This window comes from Agelaius phoeniceus, chromosome 6 (assembly GCF_051311805.1).
Source record: "Agelaius phoeniceus isolate bAgePho1 chromosome 6, bAgePho1.hap1, whole genome shotgun sequence".
Taxonomy (NCBI): Eukaryota; Metazoa; Chordata; class Aves; order Passeriformes; family Icteridae; genus Agelaius; species Agelaius phoeniceus.
The window spans coordinates 48,053,474-48,069,720 of record NC_135270.1 but is presented as its reverse complement, the minus strand read 5'-3'; positions in this window follow the sequence as shown (position 1 = coordinate 48,069,720).

Genomic DNA, 16,247 nt, shown 5'->3' with positions numbered 1-16,247 from the left:
AGAAACTACTGGCAGAGAGTTTCCCTATGTGTTTAGGGCAGAGAAGGGAGGCTGTGACCTTTGGAAAGATGTCCTCCCTCTGTCCTGCTCCTATGGTGCTGCTGCTCAATTGATTCCCTTCTGCTCAGCCACAAGACTCCATATGCTGGTGAAAAGAGCATATGAACTAGAAAAGTGTTCAGTGCTCTCACTGGACAGAGTTGGGGTGGTTATGGTAGCACACCCAGCCTGTGGCTCACGGAGCAAAGCAGGCTGCCCTTCCTCCAGCATCATCCAGTTCCCCCAGTTCAGCTTTGCAGGGCCTATGCTCAGGCACACAGGCACAGCACATATAGACCCTTAACACAAGGACAGCCAGCATTACACTGCAAGAACTCTCCCCAGCCTCATCTACACTTGTCAGGCATCTTGCAGGCAGGTCAGCAGAGCAGGAACCCGACTAGGAAGGATTTCAGCCTTGGCCAAGTGTTCAAGTGGAGGGGAAATGCTTTCATTTCTTAACTTTCCCTTAAAATAATACGCACAATCTGTTCTGGGAACACCCACCCAGTGAAAATCCCTCTGGAGACTGCCTGCCAAAGCCTGTGAAAATCCCTTCTGGGAGCCCTGTCCGCTATTTCAGACACAGCCTGCTCATAGGAACATAAATCTGCTGTCCTCACTGGTGAAGATTATTTGAGCTGGATTTAATGTGCCTAGGCACATCTTTCTTAACTTAGCTCAGATAACCACCTGCTACTTCACGTGCGTTTGTTGCTGAGTACAGATCTCTAACAGAGTCCCCCCTGCTGCTGACAGCTGCCCTGGGCTGCACACTCACCTTTTCCCCACCACCTGGCACCGTCTCAGCAGAACTGGTGCTAGGGAGGAAGACACTGATCTCTGCTCTACCCAAATATTTTACTTTGGGATTCTCTTCTATTGCAGCATTTTGCCATCTTGTCAAATATGGAGCAGAGAATACCTGGTGTTTAGGAAAGAAAGTAACAGAATACAGCACAACTCCCTAGAACCATAATAGAGATGACACTTATGGAAACCTATCAACTTCTCTAAAAAGTTCCCTATCTATATGGTTTACAAGAGAATGTGTCTCTTTGCTGAACCTGTGACTGGAAGACCATATGGGAACTATTTTGCCAGTCAAGTTTCATTTGGGGGTTAAAACCACTAAAGGAAGATTCTGAATTATATGGGTGATCTCTCTCCATTACAGCAATTCCTATAGTAAAGAAGGGAGGTGGGGAGAGCAGGAATAAACCACATATGTTAGCACTTCTGCTGGCAACTTGGTGGATTGTTTAAAATCAAAGGAATCCCCACATTTTTTTGGGACATCAGAACATTGGCACACAGAGACCTTTTTAAGATTTGGCATAAGACAACACTGTTTTTACCCACAAGTAGCTCGTGCTGCCAGCCACTCCAAACACACTCCCAACTCAACATGCTGCTGGCACCAACTCCACCTGCTGGAAACAGCCTCGCGTCCCAGCTGGATTCAAGTTCTCTGAATGCAATTGTTAGATTTGAGAACTTGACTCTGCTAACATCCTTGGTGATTTCTCAGGATTAAAACCTCCAGAATCAACAAGTGCTTCACATCTTTCTGAATTAACTCATCAGAAGTTTATCCTCATTCTAATGCAAGGGTTTAATGCTATCAATGTTCTTTAGAATTCACCCCTTTATCCATGTATATCAGAAAATTAAATGCAAGAAGCAAATTTATCCTGTGCTTTCATTTTATAGACAATTTTCATGCAATTAATTCAAGCTGATTTAGTTTATCTAGTATGATATAAAGTAGATGATATAATCACAAAAAAAGATTATTTGTGTCTCTTAGCCAAGGCTCCTGGAACACATTACAAGCATTAGGCATCAGACTTCATGTTCACAGTTCCTCCCTAAAGAATGATCAGATACCCACCAACATCTTTGTATATACATACTCAGAACAGAGGCTTTCACATGGCTGGTCCAGTTCTGAATTCACTATTTATAAGGCTCAAAACTTTGAGTTAAAGAAAGGCTTCATAAGACTTCCACCTTCAAACTGAAATTCTACCCAGTGGGGAAACTACCCTGTCAGCTGCTGTTGCACTGAGTGTTAATTACCTTCACTGTTAATGCTTTGCTTCATGCCTCCTGTGTCATTTCATTTCCAAGAGATGATGGGCTTTTTATCATCCCTTCAGCTGCCAAGCAAAGCACACTCTATTAGTATAAGTGTCACAATGTGGATGTTTATCAGCTGAATAAATTATTGCTTAACCTTTCCTTTAAGCCAGCCAGATTTTTATTACTCATGCATCCCTATTTTCCAGTTGATAAAGAGGAAAGAGGAATATAGCTGATATCTACACAGGGCAATAAAGGCAAACATACCTTGCAGGATCTTGATACTCAAACCTCTGTCCCTGATGCTTTCCTCAAACTGACATTTCTGCTTCTCTCCTAATACCATTTAACAGCAACACAAACCAGCATGTGCTGGGAAATCCAAGCATACAGATTGCAAGGTGGTAGAATTCATGCATTATTAAAACAGTATTTTAAAGAGCTAAAGATCTGTTCACTCAGATGAACTAATACAAATACTGTGATTCAAGGGATAGGAAATTGTCATTATGAGTTTTACTAAATATTGTGGTCAAGTCAAAATTAATTATTTGCAAAAAATTTTGGTTCATTTAATCTGGGAATCAGCAGTAACATCCGGATTTTTAAAAATCACCTTGTGTGCTAAATCCACAATTTTCTAGGTTTCTTACATGTTTGCTGAAATCAAACACATTCAATTCTTGAATATGGAAAATACCTAACTTTATTTTTTTGTTCAGAACTTTTCAAAATAATCTAAATGGAAACCCAGATATGCTTAGATATGCACAGATACCAACAGTCACAGGAAAGTTCATGTAATGCTGTGTGAGTTCATGAGACTGTTGGCATTTTTCCCAGTAATTCAGTGATTTTATTATCCTAGTAGGCTTGTTTTTTGAAATAGGCAGACTAAACTCATACTTTGTGAAGATACTTCAAAACACCTTCATTAGAATTCTGTATGATTCAAAGTTTTTCTCATGAGTATAAATCTGTGCAGTAGCTATGATGGTCTAATAACACCAGAGATAAAATCTGTTGGCAAAACTAGAATTTGTTATTAGAAAAAAAAAAGTATCAAAATATTTCTATTTTCAAAATATATCACCTAGTCACCTGATCTAATAAAAGAGTTGCTTCCTTTCTACCAAATTTTGAAAATGTCTCGAGTCATTTTTGGATCGTTCAAATATCACAGATTTTATTTTTTTGCAGTAGCAAAACAAAAAGGAAGTTTCAAACATAGTCCTCAGAACATTTTTACTTCTATTTACATCAAACATTGCCTTCAAAATTACATGGAAGTTCCTCTAATTTGATACTATTCTCAGTGTAAGTTTTCATAGAAGACAGAGGCTGTAAACTTGACTCAATACTAGGGATGATTATCTACAGTTGTAGTGTTCTTTCATCAACATCCATTTACTATGTGAATGGAACAGCTAGCTGTTTTATTTAAAAATAAACAACAATAAGAACAACAAAACACACACACACACAAACAAACAAACAAAAAAAAAAAACAAAAAAAAAAAAAAAGAAAGAAAAAAAAACCAAAAAGAACCCAAAAAAACCCCGAAAAACCCCAATCAGAAATCTTCTCAAGAAGAGTTTAAAAAAATGTATTTCCTTTTGATTTGTCTCTCACTTCTGGAAAGGCATTTAATCATTATCAAAGGGTGTCAAGTGATAATCTCAGATGTGGCAATCAAGTGCAGGCACAGCTTTGATGCAACACCTCACATGCACAGCAAAACATCTTTCTGGAGTTTGTCCCACCAATTAAAACCTTCAGCCCTTTGCAGGAGCTGAGCTGCTGTGTAAGCTCAGAAGGACATGAAGACTCAGCTGAAAATGCACTCGAGCTCTTCAGTGAGCTTCCTCGGGTTTCACACCAAGTCAGGACTGTCCAGCCTGTGGTTTTGGTGAGAGCTGCACCAACACACAGCCTCTATCACTGCTTCTGTCTCAGACTGGGCATGAAAAAATGCTTCAGACTGACTGCTGGGACTATTCCCATCTCTGGGGTCTTATCAATACTGAGAAAATGTTGACAATTTGATAATGAACCATTATCATTTGGGAAAAATGAGAGAGAAATTGAAAGCAAACATCTGGTAAATAGAATTAAACATAATCTCTTATCACACATTAGACATGCTCCAATCACAGAGTATCTGCTGCAGGTCTGCTGCTCAGCAAACACATTTACATCAAGGATTACAAAACTTTTCTCTCCTTTTATATCAGCATTTAGTCTGATGCAACTCTGATAACTACTCCAAAATCACTTGCTTACCAGCCACTGCGATACTGCATCATGAGCATGTAAAAATCCCAACATCCTATGGCACTGGATGCCTGCATATTTTTTAACCTCAAAATCCTTCACCCTCCCTGCAGTGTTCACCTAGCAACTTTTGTTTACAACTCCAGCATCAACTCCTCCCCCTAAGTATGCCAAGATCTTGAGCATTATGAGCTTCATGACTCTGGAAATTCTGTCATCTTATTCCTACCACACCTACTAAAACTAGTCTGCAACAATGTATGAGGACACAAGAATAGGCATTTACTGAAAAGACTTTTAAGTATCTATTTTTGCACCTGAACATCACATCAAATTCTTTCCTACCAAGACTAGTTTTTGTAGTCCTTTTCTAAATTATGTTATCCACATTATCTGCTAGCTAAGTAGAAGAGGGCTATGTAATTTTCCTAACAGCTGGTTTTTTTGCCAAGCAATATATTTGGTGAGTTTTGAGTTACTTTATTTATGGAAGTATCATGAAATATCCACTCACTACGTAAAGAAATCTTTAAAAATTCCTCAAACAAAAAACAAATAAAAGAAAGAAGAAAATTTACATTTCTTTGCCTTCCTTTTATTCCAGAGGTAACCTACCTGATAATAAGCTTCCATTAAATGTTAATAAAACAAAGGTTACATAATTCACTATCCAGCAAGGACTAAGCAGGATAAATCCAGATACTAATGATGGTTTGTTTGGGATTAATGGTAAGCGTTGGATTAGTTGAGGGCTTCTTGGTATTTGCATTTCCCAGCTCACAACAAAAATTCCAACAGCAAAAGGCTAGTGCCACCTTTGGATGAAAACTCATATTAGATCCCTCAATCTGATTTTCTATTCTGCTATTTGTCGTGCTTTCAGAAAGTTAAGTAAGATTTAATCAGAAAGTTGTTTTTTCCTTCTCTCACCTCCTTTTTTGCCTTTCTTCTCCCACTCAACTCTAATTTTTAAGCAATAGAGAAAGAGTTCTTCCCTCTTCTCTGTGCTCAAACTCTTTGGAGTTTATTCTTAGAAATGTATCAGAAGATCTATTAATTGTCATGATACTTGATTAAAGCCCATTTGTAAGATATTTCCACAAAATTGTTAAGTATTTGAGGGAGACAAAAAAAAAACAGTGAAACTTTTAACCTAAGTTTAGGTAAAGGTTTATGTAACTTTGATTCTTATTTTGGTACTTCACACATTTCCAGACATGTCCTTATTTTACCTTCCTTCAGATAGCCAGAAATATCCTCATCAGTCATCAGACCTGCAGCACCTCATTCATCTCCCTAAGAAAGGACTTCTTCATTTTGAAAGGCTGTATCCAAATGTGGTATACAGCCACTGGCTGAAATGGAGTTCACTTTCTTCACAGGGAGCATGCCCTGCTGTGTTCTGAGTTTGTGACTAGAACAGTGTTACTTAACACCCCAGTGGTTTTGGCTACTGCTGAGCAGAGCTTGCACAACATCAAAGCTTTCTTGTTTGTCACTCTGGGGGTGGGCAAGGATTTGGGAGGGAACAGAGGTGGCACAGCTGACACAAACCAGCTGAAGGGATATCCCATACTGTGCATCTTCATGCTCTGATATAAAAATCTTGGGGTAGGGGGTGGAATATCCTCCAGCATAGCCACTGCTCAGAGTCTGACTGGACATGGCTCTGCCCATGAAAGATGGAGAGAGCAGAGCCTTCCCTCAACCCTCCTTCCTTCACTTTTGAAATGTCTTACCTTGACCAGGCATTTTCTTGCCTTTATTCTTCCTGTTGTGTCCCCCACCCCACTGCAGGAGGTGTGAACAAGCAGCTGTGTGGGTGCTTAACTGCTGAGTCAGCCCACACCAGGATTTGTAAAACTTGTGTCTCCACAGCACAGGAACACCCAGCATCTTATTCCTTAAGGCAAATTAGTGTAGCATTACTGACAACCAAATCTACAGTCATCCTTGGTACTAATAAAAGTGGAGACAGTAAGCAAAAATCCCAGAGAGGCCAATGATACCATTTGCTAATTGGCTTTGGTTTTCCATCTGTGTGGGTTTTATAATTACATGTGAGCTTTATTTGATTTCAAGGCCTCTGCATTTATTTCTAATAGTAGTACTTTCTAGTCTTTATTGGATGATCCCCTGGAAACCTTGTACTAAGAAAAGAATGTGATCAACCAAAACCTTTACCTCCTGTGTTCAGACATACCTCTACAGCAACATGAAACAGATACCATTTAATCTACCACACACAGGCGAGTGACAACTTGAGAAAGACAGTCTGGAGTGAGCCAAATCAAAAGAAGGGACTTTTCTTGATGATTTCCCAGTACAACCAATTATGTCCACTCCCTGCACACCATGTGGCCTTGTTTTTCATGATTTCTTTTTCCTTAACAATTCCCCTTATCTATCCCCTTAGAGGTGAAAGGACAAGTGTTTGCTTTCAACTGAGGAAATGCTCTGATATCAATGCCCCTCTATTGCCACCCTATTTCTAAAGCTTCTGATTGCAAAGCTGAGCAAAATTTGGCCAGCTGACTTCTTTTGCTCTCTGCAAGTACCTCCTACACTTGAGGATAAAAGTCAGGATCATCTGACAAAAAGGTTCACATACCACACATCAACAAACATAACTGAAGTGTTATCACTATTACCATGTGAGTGCTAACACAACCATTTATTGGAGAAAAGGCTCATGTTTCCAGTTATTTCATATGCCCCTAACACTAATGCCTGAGTGCTTCTACTCACTTACCACTTGAGTCAAGGTCAGGTGAATATGAGAATGGTGTAGGTCAGAAGATTCCTGAACTCCTGACATGCTGGGAAACGTATAAAGAGTATCTAAAAATCATATCTTGTATAACAGCATTTCTTATTAATATTTTGTTTAAGTGAAAGTCAGTCAATGAAGTAAAGTGCACATGAAATCTACTACCAACTCTTACTTCCTCACATTTTTTATCCAAATGATTTTAGTATATATCCTAAAGGGAACTCTGGAGATGCCAGCATGTCTGTGTACATTTATTAAAATGAAAAAAAGCCAAAGTAGATAAAACCTACCAAAGAGTAAATGCTGCTCTTTTCTCAGTTCAAGCTATGTTTCTTGGCCCATCTGGCACTCAAAGCCACCTTTAGGCTTCCATGAACCCAAGGCCATATGAAAAAAATGATATCCCAAGATAAAAACACACATCTCCAGACTGTGAGAGCTAGATTAAACCATTTGACATGTATTTCATCCCTGTCCTGCCAACATAAAATGCAGCAGCAAGCATGCCCCTTCTGCCAGTACAACCCAGTTCTGTTTATTCTATTTATTCAACCCACCACACACCTGCAGCCCCTGTCCAGGTTGCTTACAGAGGGGCTGACCTTCACTCAGACCTTGACCATACTCAGCTTTAACATCACGGTGGGACACACTCAGAAACTGAGAGCTGACCACTTTAGTATTCACAGAGTGTGGACCATCACTAGGTTTTACCTTTATGACTGCAGCCAACTAGTTTTAAAAGCAGTTACCTTGTACCCAAGTCAGGATTTTAATACAGAACATAAATCCCAGCAGATGCTGGAAAAATGCATCCAAAAAGCTGGGTAAATATTTGGCCAGAGGATCCAGCCTCCAGTCTGGCTAGTTTAGAACATCAGCTGCAGCAAGAGAAAAATAATTTGCAGACTCTCATGAAGCAATTCATCAGAGCATGTAGCTCACAAATAACAAGCAACACTCTGCTAGACTTACAGTACCTCAAGCCTAAGCACACAATTCCAAACAATGAATTGTGACCCTATCATATGATGTACATTTCTGTACTACCTTGACCACAAGGGCTGGCTCCACTACCCCTAACCAAGATGCTAACGTGGCTAGAAGCCAACAGGCTGACAGTGAGTTTTGCCCCTCTTTTCTTTCCCTGCCCAGATGGGAGTCTTCCCTTTCTTCAGCAAGCAGCTAGAACTGATGTGACTGCCCTGATCTGAGAAAAGGTAAAGAAGAAATTCTGTTCAGACCAGAGGTGTGGGGGAGACACTAAGAACCAGCACCATCTCACCTTACAGTCTTCCTGTGGCAGGCTCTGGCTTTCCAGCCACCAGATTACCATCTCCTAACCCACATTAACCTACACATTCTCTCATCCACCACTCCAGAAAACTATTAGGCTGTTGTCCAACACATTTAAAAGTGGTACAGCTGCAAAGGCTACAATGATACCAAAGAGAAACATCAGTATTGTGAAAGATACAAGTGATTGTAGATAAATGTATTCCAAAATTTAACAACATGGTAGGCAGTACAACTCTAAATAGTCAGTTAAGATATACTGTAATAAAAACTTAGGGATACAGAAATGCAAGTGGACTCCTTATGTGTGAGGCTGTAAACAAAAAAAGACTCCTTATGTGCAGCTGAAACAAAAAAAGACCATTCTCTTGCAATGCTAGCAGAAATCCCATGTTGCCCAAAACTTCAGCACTAACCCCTGACTTTCAGTGCTTTGCTGTAACAGCTTATGCAGCCAGGCCCTCCCCATGTGCCTCCTGCAGAGCAGACAGTGCCTCACAGTGCTCATGTCAACAAGAGCAACAAGAAAGTCACGACTGACACCATAAAGATGTTTGTTCCACATATGGTTGCAGCTCACACTTCATTAGTGCCTGTTCCTAAATGACAAGTTTATCTGCTGCTTTGACGGTAGCTGGCTCATGCCTGCCTAACCATATTGCAGGCAACACGACTAACCCAAGAGCATTTTGGTTCCAAGAAATTCCATGAAATTTACTTATCTGGTGAAAAATCATACACTGGCAAAACCCTTTCAAAGGCAGACATAGCAAATAGGATGGCTCATGAAGTCTGTAACATTGCTAATCACACACTAGTGGCTGACAGCACTGGATGTTTACACAGCCTGGATCCACTCGTTGGATCAGTGGGCCCAAAGGGACACTCTCAGGGTGGGCAGTCACAGGCTTCCCACAGGCAGAACACCCCAGGAAACTGGGTATTTTTGTCCTACTGTAACTTATGCTCATCTGAGTGCTGGGGGGTGGGTGGGAAAGCATAAACACTCATGAGCAGCTCTCCTGCCCCTCTCTAATCTCAGCTTCTCATGGGTCACAGCCCAGTTACAGTCAGCCTGTCCCACTGCCCTGCTAAGGCAGTGCCTGGGGCAGCATGGTAACAGTCTCACCCGCTGCTCTTTCCTTTTCTACTGTTTTTCCATTGCCACTTCATGCCTTTGTTTCCAGCTCAGTGTGCCAACTTTGATGGGGTGAGGCACTCACAGACCCCCTCCCTCAAAGGATCCCTCTTCTGGTGTGGGTCACCTTCCCAGAGGTGACCCTCACATTGTGGTGCCTCTGGCCCCTCTCAGCTGTCATTCCTGCTCAAAGGCCTCAGCACTGCTGGCTGCCCACCCCACGGGTTGCCTGTTCAGGCTGGCAGCACCACGGGGCAGGTGATGGTCCTGTGCCAGGCAGGGCAGCCCCACTGCCCACAGTCACACACAGCTGTGCAGCGCCCAGCTGCTCTGCACCACACAGCTTAAAAGTGTAGAGACAAACTATTTGGGGAAAAAAAAAAGCAATCTCAGTCTACCCTTGCTCTTACAGCACTAGATAATTCAAAACATTGAAATAATATTAAAGTAGAACAGCACTAATACTTCAGCGGTCTTTGACATGAAATTGTGGAAAATCCTCTCATGATTTACTTTGGATTTGTTTATCTGTTCTAGATTTGGGGTATTTTTCCCTCTGCAGATTTCCATTTGTTTCAGCATATATACCAACTATTGCTATGCAAATTCTTTTATTCAGATTTCTTTTCATAGTAGCTTTTGTTTCAAACGCTTGCATAACTTGCTAAGGAACTTGCGTTTTAAAAATATACATACTGAAAACAAATTAACATTTTATGCAGGAGGTTTCAAATAACTCTACAAAGAGGAGCTAAAAAGGAAAATAATCAGTTATCTTTTTAAGTGGGATATCAGAAATGAGACTTTTTAAATTACTTGAAAGTAATAATGGATGAGTTTGTTCAGACACAGAATGTAATTTCAAACACCATGCCATTTCAGAAGGAAGTTTCCTTGTTTCCAATATGTACTTTCCTGAAAAGGGACTTTATTTGGACTAGAGACACACAAACATCCTGCTTTTCCAAAGAAGCTTCCTTAATGCCCACAGTGAACTGCACCATCAATGTCTTTTGGCCTTCAAAGCTCCAGCCTCAGACTACCCTGAGACACAAGCCGTGCCCTGCAGGCACAAACGCAGACTTTGGGTGATGGTGCTGCATGTTCTAGAGCACAGAACCTGAAACTGGGCAGGTGAACGTGGCAGCAAGACATCACATAAACACAGGGCCTACATACTTGAGCTGGGTTTCTACACAAAGGATTGGTCTTCACTAATACCAGCCATACCAGTTTTGATTTCTGGCCAGCTTGTATCACAAACTGCCTTTTCTTCTTTTTTGGTGTGTTTTTTCAATCATCAAAACGACTTGCAGTTGCATTTATATTGGGAATTCTTTTCAAACACATGACAGGCACAGAGAAAGTGTTTGGACTGAAATTCTTTGCTTATTTACACCTGACCCTTGCAGGAGAATGTACTTTTCACCTCTGAACTGCAATGTATTCTACCATGTTCTTTTAATGATGTAGCTAGTCGTAACCAGCCAAGAGGATTCTAAAATTAGTTATTTCTACAGCTTCTGGATATGATGAAAAGCACTCAAAAATATCCAGAACCTCCTTCATATTTTACCATTCAAGACAGATTATCTTCAGGAACACAATATTCTGAAAAGACAGTTCTGTCCATCAAGTGTCACTAAAAGTCATGGAAAATTAGACATGTTTTTTATTCCCAGAAGAATGGAACCAAGGAAAAAACTTCATGCTTCGAACAGTGCCTGACAGTCTTTGTAACTTCTACACATTTTGTGACTGTGTTATTGAGATGGTTATTCCATAAATTGCATTAGTTTAATCAGACAATAAAGTTAAAGAAGAAGCAGCAATGCAGGGGCAGACAATTTCTATTCTATTCTATCTAATATCCCATTTATTGACTGAAGCATTCAAACCAAGGACAGACTTGCCTCATACAGGCATCCATGCATCCCCAAACTCAATACTCCACAAGTGTTACGAGATAACCCCCAAGCTTTCTGAGCTACTGAGACTCTACATCCTCATTTTGGCTCAATTTCAGGACTGCCGCTGGCACAAGCTGAAAAGACTGGAAAAGCAGAAACAACAAAGCATTGAGTTTGTTTCTTAAAAGAGTTCACAGAAAAAACCCAAAAAAGCAGAGCTGCTGAGTGTCCCAAGTGAACCAACGAGGTGCCTGAAAGAGCCAGAATGTATGAAACTGTAAACCAGAGTAAGAAATTCAAGGATGCTGCTTTAATGTACTCTTCTCTTGAGCTTAGTCTCCCTAATTAAAGAATAAAACAACAAACAAAGGGCATTTCAGACAACCATCCATCCACTGTATCCATGGATAAACAGAGACTCCTAAGGGGAAGAAGAAATGCACAGAGACCCCTGGAGCTGTGGTGCAGAAACCCGGATCATACCAAGGGAAGGTCTCAGCTTCTCATGTTCTGGACCACATCCTCCACTTTCCATCATCAGCAAGGGAGCTCCAGGCTTCTATTCACCTACGTGATGTACCTGGTGTTAGGATAAGAGTAAGTGCTCTTCTATCCATACACCACAGCAGATCATGGAGTAGAACATTCCTACCCATCCAACTAAGAGAAAAAAGCCCAGAGGAGATAGTTATGTTAAAGCAGAGAATTAAAAACATACATCACAAATAGGCTGAAGCTGACGATCCAGAAAGTAATTCTGAAGTATTTGCCATGGGAATATAATTAGACAGCCAAGTAGGAATCTGCCTGTCTTCCCCACTTCCAGCTTTCCCCTGTGTCTTCCCAAAAGCATACCATTTTTTTAGCATAGATAGATGCCCAATCAGACTAGATATTAAAGGTGCCTTGCTACTAAATTTCAGCTGCTAGCATAGCAACACAAGCTACTTACCAACTCCAGGGCTACAAATTTGCTGGACAATCGAAAAAATAAACCTTGGGAGTCAAAACAAAGCAGCTGACTTGACAATTTTCAAAATACTGTAAATAATGCTATATTTCAGCAGTTTTAATCAATCACACGGAAGAAGCCAAAGTTCTGTACAATAAGCAGTGTGTGGCACTGCTAGGAGAGAGATTTTACACTTGTACCTACATCAGTAGGCAGCAGACTTTCAAGGTGTAATGCCCTATTCAGAGATTTCCCTGCATCTAGAGCCACAATACACAGAAGATGTGACAGAGCACTTGCAATCAGAAATCAAGGCTTACAGAAGTATATGCTTAGGAAATTAGCACTGTTTTAAACACTATTTCAGAAAGCTCATGGAATTAAAAAAAGGGCAACATCATAATGAAAAGCCCTTTAACATGAAGATTTTTCAGTATTGAGCAGCCCAATAAAAATTCCCTCTAGGTCTGATTTCATACAATTACATTGCATATGATTGAACTATCTAATGAATAATTAAGTGGCAGAATGGTATAATCAATATAATGAAATAAAAAGCAGAAGTAAATATCAGTTAATCCAATACAAAGCTGTGTATTCAAAACCATACAGACCAACACTTTGACCAGTGACAGTGGAGCACTGAATTTATTAAAACTTTAAGAATAGACAAGAAATAAAGAGTCTTGTAACTTCTTGTTGTTGGTGTCAACCCAGTATCAGTTGATAAGGTGGAAGTTTCCAAGAAAACCCATGATTTGCCTTTAGTGCTCTTATGCATCTATACTAAGCCTCATTTCTTCTTTTCTCCCCATGAGACTGCACAAAAATTCCATTTACAACCTGGTGCCCCTAAACCTGCCCTTAGCCATAACCTGAAGTATGAATCAAATAAATCACCCAGCACAGAACTTAAGTTGCTTCATAAGCAACTTGCAGCCATCAAACCTAGACCTGCAGACTCTGCTGTGTGATCAATGAATTTAATTCTTTATGACGCTGTTCATAATCCTAACATAAACTCATCCTGGAAAAAAACCACACACCATTATCTTCTTCTGACGTGACATGCTTGCAGAAGCTGAAAAATTAGCCACTCAAACTTTCCAAAGCTTAAACTCATGCTTAATTCTATGGGGAATAATTGACAAGACAATCTCTCAAGCAAAGCAGAACACCATCTCCCTAGAAAAGTCATCACAGTTTGGTAATTTCTGCTTCCTTCCACGTCGCCTAAAGCTCTTTCTTCACTCCATCCATACTGTATTTCCAAACCAGGAATACCAAGGCATATATGTCTTTTCCCAGTCTCAAAGTCCTCAACTTCACAGAAAACATACTGCCCCCTGACTAGATGAGCTAATTTAGAAGCACTTCAGCACTGTTAGAGCCTATGTTCTGACAAGCGAAGGAAAATTCCATTCACAGACCAAAAAATAACTGTAGAATTTGGAAGCTATTTGTTTCTTAGAAAACAATCAGCGGAACAGTCCTGCCAATGTAGGAATAAAATTACCAGAAGCACTCAAGTGCTGTACTCAGGTATGTAACAATTGACTTGTATGTACAGCTCACACAATGCAGTCTCTAGCTGGTTTTCAGATCATGTACACATGCATCAGAAATACAATCTTCAATTTTGTGTTTAAATAATGTAAATTACCCGTTTCCATACACAAGTTTAAAGGCACTTATTTTTATATGTAAATAGCAGCAAGGCTACTACTCAGATGTTCAAAATGTCAGTCTTTCCAGGGGGCTCCTTGAACACAGAGCTATGATTTCCTTCACTGGATGTTCTATACCTCCACACCAGTAGTCGTCTTCTTTTTTTTTTCAGATGGCTTTTTGCATCAAGTAGCCAGCTACAACATACAAGTCATGTAGATGTGAAATCAACACCACACACTGTAACTGGCCAAAGACAGTGCACAACATTGCAGGAAATAAAATCAGTAATATATGATGGCACGACTTTGTTACTTTTTCATAATAATAAAGTTATTCAAACAGTTAGGCCAGACTACACAGAATGGACATTAGGTGCAGTTTTATGAGACTGTGACTTTGTTACTTTTTCATAATAATAAAGTTATTCAAACCGTTAGGCCAGACTACACAGAATGGACATTAGGTGCAGTTTTATGAGACTGTCATGCAGGCATTTTACACCTATTCAGCTTGGAAGGTATGGACTATATACATGCTATCCAACTTCTTCCAGTTCAACATTCATTTCTCTTTTTTCCTCTCCATACCAGAACCAGAAGAATTTTACATATGGAAAAACATTAACTTCTTAATTAAGTTCTGTCCTTCCAAGCAATGGAGCAGTAACCTATGGGCTTCTCAAATCACTTTTTAAAAATTTAAGAATTAAAAAAAACCAAACAAAAATCAATGCCCAGAAGTGAATAAAATCATATTCCACACAACAAAAGTATTATTTTGACACTCCTGGAAGAAATCAGAAAATGAAAAGTCACACTGAATTTCTACAATAAACACAGTGTTAGTTCTATTCTAGTCATTAGTGCACAGAAACACAAAAGCTCTGCTGAAAAACTGTTACCATCGACTCCAAAAGGAAGCAGATTAGGATCATGGTTTGCAATATCAGAGTGTTTTTTGACTGCAACAGAAACTAAATTTAGACCCAGTTACATAAAAAATACTAATAGCCTTAACACTTTTAATCAGCATAAGAGGTTTAAAGATACACGAATGATTTAAAGTCTGTCGACTAGTTTTATACTGCTTTTGCAATATTGTGCATTAGTAAAATCAGGGAGATTATGAAAGGAATACTAAAGCATAATAAAATTACATAAAACATGAAAAGCAGGCTATGCAGTGACTCCAAACACTGATATTAAGAGAAATTTTACTAGAGTATGTCAAAACCAGAACTTTTCTATAGATTCCTGCAGCATGGAGGTCAATCTAATCAGGTAATGCAACCCCAGTACCTGGTAGGTTCAGAAAATAGGTTGGACTCTTTATAAATGCAGTATTGACTTGTGTGATCCTCCAGAGAGCAAAGAATAAAATGCTTACTCCCCTCATAGTGCTGCAAAGTGCTGATCCATGACTCGCACCAAGCACAGAGCAATCTGGCAGCTTTTCAAATGCCAAGGCTGGCACGGGGACGGGCAATATGCTCCACCAGCTGTGCAACTCCTCCAGGAGCTGCAACACGGCAGAAAAAGTAATTCCCTGATGATTTTCCACAAAAGTTCATTACTGTCTTGCAGAGCACCTGCCAATAATTTAGGAAGTATTGATTACATCATGCTCAGGGCTTTTTCCTCCATGGAAAGTTAAACAAGTTCTCTGAAAACAAACAAAGATACAATATTGCCCTAGCAGAAATAATTACTTGGGTATTCTGTACCTGTTGCCCCAGATATGTAGTAAAATTACAAAATGAGTGGCAATGTTATCACATCCAATATCACAATTTTTGGTATGTAATCCACATCATGAAAACATTTTCAGGTTCATATATTGAAGCATATGCAACAGGTTAGTTAGGTAAATGTGGGTAACCTTTTATTTTTTTGCTGTTTTTTTTTTTTAATTTGACAGTTCACTGCAGTGGCATCAGAAAGCATTCCTGAGATGGCTGTTCCCATCATTGTGTCCTAGCTAGATATAGAAATTAAATGGCTGACAGTCCTACTACGTTTCAGTGATGATTAAGTTCTAACTATATCTCATTTTTCCCTTTCAAGGATCTTTCAAATTCTCTTGTACAACCTTACTACACAATTTGAGTG